The sequence below is a fragment of the Mobula hypostoma genome (assembly GCF_963921235.1).
Source record: "Mobula hypostoma chromosome 30 unlocalized genomic scaffold, sMobHyp1.1 SUPER_30_unloc_1, whole genome shotgun sequence".
Lineage (NCBI taxonomy): Eukaryota > Metazoa > Chordata > Chondrichthyes > Myliobatiformes > Myliobatidae > Mobula > Mobula hypostoma.
Genome location: NW_026948158.1, coordinates 476,530 through 482,394, shown reverse-complemented (window position 1 = coordinate 482,394; position 5,865 = coordinate 476,530). Strand labels below are relative to the sequence as shown.

Genomic DNA, 5,865 nt, shown 5'->3' with positions numbered 1-5,865 from the left:
CAGAGCACTGCCGTGCCTTCTTTGTAACAGGAGGTCGGTGCCGGGCCCAGGAGAGAGAATCTGAAATGATAACACTGAGGAAGTTATATTTCCTCCTTCATCCTTCCCTCGCTGCTGCTCCCTGGTCGCTCACCAACCGCACTGAGCTCTCACTTGGCTTTTGGCATAGATTCCCTTCTCACTTCTTTCATTTAATTTCGTGAGCTGAGTTTGTCAAATCGCTCCTATGACACTACTTCCTTCGGTGATAGCTTAACTACCGAAAAATGTTTCCAGTGCTTCTTAAGTTGTTGTCTTCCACAGCACCGTCTCTTCAAAGGCATAACACGCTGCCAGGATGTTATAACCATCGCGTAGTTATTGATGTCCACATGCAACTAATATTGAGACAGTTCCTCTGAAGTATTTCCAGGACTGTTTTTTTTCATATCACCACTGTGTTTGTCACATTTACTCTTTCAGTTTTCTACCGTGAGTGTGCGTGAGTGTTCGTGTGTGTGTTTGTGTGTGTGTGTGTGTGTGTGTGTGTGTGTGTGTGTGTTGTGTCTGTGTGTGTGTTGTTTGTGTGGGTATGAGATTCACCAGCAGATATAATTTCAATGTAATGTTTGGGAACTCATTCCCAGACCAGAGAAACAACTCTTATCAAGTGTCTGCTCTGGGAGGGAAAGGGTAAATTTCCTTAATCAAAAAAGGTATTTTAATTATATTTCTTGTGGTTTGTTTTGTTACGTGTTAACAGCTTTTACTGAATTAATCAATTCGAATTTTATTTATACAACATAAGAACATTTCTCAGAATGTCTGCTTAATCAAAGAGTTGGGGGGATGTTATGAGGAAGCAGATTCACCGGTTTGCTAAGTGAGACAGAAGACACGGATCAACACACACAAGATGCTGGAGGGACAGGCAGCATCTATGGAAAAGAGAACAGTCGACGTTTCAGGCCGAGACCCTTCAGCAGGACTGAAGAAAATAAAGATGAGTAGTAGAGGGGGGAGGAAGGGGGAAAGTCATGTGAGTGGTGAAACCGGGATGGGCTGGGGTGGAGTAAACAGTTGGGAAGTTGTTTGGCGAAAGAGATACAGGACTGGAAAAGAGGGAGTCTGATAGAAGAGGACAGAGTGCCATGGAAGAAAGGAAACGGAGGAGGAGCACCAGAGGGAGGCGATGGACAGGCAAGGAATTCAACCTCCGACATCTCCAGATTGGTGACTGTGAATTAAAAAATCGGTGGGAAGTCCCAGATGTTGAAATTCAGAGCAACACTCACAAAATGCTGGAGTAACTCAGCAGGCCAGGGGATAAGCAACTGCCAACCTGTCTTTACACCGTCCTACATGGGAGAGTTAAAACCTGACTCTTACCGTTTCAGTTACAAAGCTGTGGTGGTGAAAAGGAAAAATCGCCCCGCGTGGCAGGGAGGTGCGAAGCATCAGCGATACTCCACATCTCCCCATCTGTCACTCACTGGTCCGGCCGTGATGGTCTGAACATGACACCAACCTTAATCCTGGTGGAGGAATTGCTGCATTTGAGGTGAGTGCTTGCAGTACATCAATGTCGCGAGTTCCGCTTCACAAGGTGAACTGCTGGTTCAATACTGAAGGAACTCCGACATTCATAGAATCATCAGGACAGGATTAGGAAGTTCATAGGACCTCGGGACTGAGTCCCCTTTGTAGGTGAAAACGCCGTTATTTATATAAAGAAAACCCCACAAGAGGGATGAATTGTCCGTCTGAACAATAAATAATGTAGAACACATTTTCTGCGAAATATCGGGTACGAGCTGCAAGACGGGATAGAGCATAAACGGCACAGCTAGAATAACTGGTTGGACCAGAAAGTAGGAAAGAAAGAAAGAGAGGTGGAGAAAAAAAAAGAGAAAGAGGAGAAACAGGGAATGGAGGAAAGAAAGTGAAGGAAGTGGGCATGAATCCGGTAAAAAGACAGAATGGACCCAGACATATACAGACACAGAGACAGACATATACGACACAAGCACAGAACCAAACACACACAGACCAAGAGTCAGACCCAGATCCAGTCATGTACAGACATAGACACAGACCCAAGCACACACGGACGCAGACCTATACATGAACAGACGCAGACATACACGTACTCAAAACATTACACAACATCAGAGCACAGAAATTAATACTACTCTCGGCAGCAGAGTGGCGCAGCGGAAGCGTGCTGGGCCCATAACCCAGAGGTCGATGGATCGAAACCATCCTCTGCTATATTTTCTGTTGGCGGCAGCGCTTATGCATCCTCGTGTTTTAAAACACAAATGTGTCATATTATGCATCTGTAAAAGGAAACCCCATTTCAATTGAATTCTGTCATTTATTCGTACTGCTTTTAATTCTCGTCTCTGTGGCGTAATCGGTGAGCGCGTTCGGAGTTTACCTAAAGGTTGGTGGTTCGAGCCTACCAAAGGACGCTAGTGATCCAGCAGTTTTTATTTCTCTCTCTCGTATAAAAGAAAACGTGCAGCAGCATCTGGAATAAAGCACACAGTCGATGTTTCAGACCGAAACCCTTCTTCAGGATAATGAAGCAGCCTGGCCTGCTGAGTTCCTCCAGCATTCTGTGTGTGTTGCTTGGATTTCCATCATCTGCACATTTTCTCGTTTGTGATTCGACTTCTGCACTGTGAAGTCTCTTCCTCAGAATTGAATTGAATTGACTGTATTAATTACGTCCTTCACATACATAAGTAGTAAATATCTTTACGTTACGTCTCCGTCTAAATGTGCAATGTAGAATTTTTAGTATATGTCATAAATAGGATGTACAGCAGGACAGTCAAGATATCACAGAAATGCGATTGTATCAGCGTGAATTAATCAGTCTGTTGGCCTAGTGGAAGAAGCTGTCGCGGAGCCTGTTGGTCCCGGCGTTCATGCTGTGGTACTGACTCCCGGATGGTAGCAGCTGGAACAGCTTGAGATTGGTGTGACTCGGGATCCCAACGATCATTCGGGTCCTTTTTACACACGTGTCTCTGTAAATGTCCTGTTAGTGGGAGGTTCACAACTACAGATGCGCTGGGCTGTCCGCACTACTCTCTGCAGAGTCCTGCGAATGAGAGAAGTACAGTTCCCATACCAGGCAGTGATGCAGCCAGTCGGGATGCTCTCAATTCTACCCCTTTAGAATGTCCTGAAGATTTCGGGTCCCTTACCACACTTCTTCAAATGTCTGAAGTGAAAGAGGCACTGTTGTTTTTCTTTTAACCACACAGCAGAGGTGTATGGACGACGTGAGATCCTCGGTGATGTGTATACCGAGGAACTCAAAGTCGTTCACCCTCTGAACCCCTGATCCTTTGATTTCAATAGGTTATGCCTACTTTAAAGAAGATTGAATCTTCCCTTTAACGAGAGTTCAGTGAAACCCTCTCTCACTGCTCCCCCTCTGTGATCTAAGCTCCTTTTTTCTGCTGCGTTTCATTACCAGCTGGGAAACTCTGCGCTGTCCGGAGGCCGGCGCTCCCTACTGCCGCCGCAACGGGCTCAGGGGGAATTGAATCTGTTCTACGTGTTTCAGTCACATACTGCACCGAAATACAGTTAAACACTTCTCATTCTCACTGTTCATAGAGATCAGACCATTACACAGTATATTGGGAGAGAACAAGGTGAAGCAATAACAAAATGCAGAATAAAGTGTAACAGGGACAGAAAAAGCACGGCGCAGGTAAATAATAAGCTGCAGCTCCATAACAATGTAGATTGTGAGTTCAAACAAAACATCCTATCTTACGGGAAACCATTCAACAGACAAAACAGTGGGATTGAAACTATCCATGCGATACGTCCTTTCAAGCTTTTGTACCTTCTGCCGGATGGAAGACGGGAACGAGAGAATTTCTGAGGCGCGTTGTGTCTTTAGTCAGGAATCTAACGGACTTCCCAGGTCTAATGCTGTGTTTTTCCTTTAATTTGGGGTCCTCGATCATCCTACTTGAGGGATCACCACCATCGCACATGGAAGATACATCCGATCCATTAGAGTGAATACCACTCACAGCGAATTGCCCATGAATTTGAGTTCTGCGTTCATAGTGTCCGGTTAGAGGTTTTTTTTTAAGTATAAAAGTGTACAACCTGCAATGGCCGGGAATCGAACCCGGGTCAACTGCTTGGGAAGCAGCTATGCTCACCACTATACCACCATCGCCCTATGATGCAAACCAGATTCGGTTACTGAATGGTCTCTGGTGCTATCAGACTATGGAACTCGATTATCAGTGTCTGAGCTGTTTTCTGAAGGATCGTTCCTCACTCTGTTGCAGTTCCTATTCCGACCAGTGGATGTCGCGACGTTCCGACAGACCGGAGAGAATCAGCACCTGGGATCCGACTGAAGGGAGAATCGACCCGAGAGATTCGAATACTTTCCTGCGTCATGTATCAGTAAATGAGAAATAAATCCTGACTATAAATATCCGGTCAGTTAGATGATAATGGAATCCCTTCCTTTGGCCAGTCCTTGAACACAGTAAGTGACTGAATCGCTGAAGAATCCTGGAACCCCTCCAGTCACTCAGTGAGAAGGGGATGGGTAACAAGCGGCAGCTCCATTCTAAACAAACAGACATCAGAGTGACTCTACTATGAACTCTACTAACTCTGACATCCATGTGACAGATTGCACAGTCGTGATTATTCCTCGTTAATTCAATGGTGAGTATCACTGCCTCTCACGTGGGAGCCAGAGGGTTCGAATCCCCGGCGGGGAGACGGTTTTCCTGCTTCAAATAGAAACTGGAAATACAAGAGAAGTTTTGAACGAAAGAAACGGGTTTGAAGTGTTAGACAATAGACAATAGGTGCAGAAGTAGGCCATTCATCCCTTCCAGCCAGCACCACCATGTACTGTGATCGTGGCTGATCATCCGCAACCAGTACCTTTTTCCTGCCTCCTCCCCATATCCCTTCACTCCGCTACGGTTAAGAGTTCTATCTAACTCTTTTTTTTAAAGAATCTAGAGAATTGGCCTCCACTGCTTTCTGACGCAGAGCATTCACAGAACCACAACCTCTGTGTGAAAAAGTTTTTTTTTTCTCTCAACTCTGTTCTAAATTGTCTACCCCCTATTCTTAAACTGTGGCTTCTGATTCTGGACTCACCCAACATCGGGAACATGTTTCCTGCCTCCAGCGTGTCAAATCCCTTAATAATCTTATATGTTTCAATCAGATGCCTTCCCATCCTTCTAAATTCCAGTGTATACAACTGCAGTCGGTCCAATCCTTCAACATACGATGTCCCTCCATCCCGGGAATTAACAGCGTGAACCTTAGCTGCACTCCCTCAATAGCTAGAATGTCCTTCCTCAAATTTGGAGACCAAAGCTGTACACAGTATTCCAGGTGTAGTCTCACCAGGGCCCTGTATAACTGCAGAAGGACTTCTTTGCTCCTATACTCAATTCCCCTTGTTATGAAGGCCAACATGCCATTAGCTTTCTTCACTGCCTTCTGTACCTGCATGCTTACTTTCAGTGACTGATGAACAAGGACACCGAGATCTCGTTGTTCTTCCCCTTTTCCAAACTTGACACCATTCAGATAGTAATCTGCCTTCCTCCTCTTGCCACCAAGGTGGATAACCTGACACTGATCCACATTAAACCTCGTTTAGAAAGTAGGGCAATCAAGTGTACAAATAACCCGGAACGGGAGAGTTTCCCGAAATCAAGGAACGTTGTATTCAGCGGTCTTTTTCCCAGGTATTCCCTGAACACGTCTGTATCTCAAAACGTTCGGCAAACATTCGGTGCCCGAATCCGTCATTCCGCACACATTAGACCGGGGCTGTTGTATGATATAAACTCTTGCTCTTTC

The 5,865-nt window shown here is 45.4% G+C and overlaps 2 non-coding genes across 2 annotated transcripts; one reads left to right on the top strand and one right to left on the bottom strand.

The window, feature by feature from the left end:
• The first annotated feature begins 2,178 nt into the window (after positions 1-2,178).
• On the top strand, positions 2,179-2,250 carry trnam-cau (transfer RNA methionine (anticodon CAU)). The gene has a single exon. It is a non-coding gene; the product is annotated as a tRNA-Met (tRNA).
• Positions 2,251-4,123: 1,873 nt separating this feature from the next.
• Positions 4,124-4,195, bottom strand: trnag-ccc (transfer RNA glycine (anticodon CCC)). The gene has a single exon. It is a non-coding gene; the product is annotated as a tRNA-Gly (tRNA).
• Between the last annotated feature and the right edge of the window lie 1,670 nt (positions 4,196-5,865).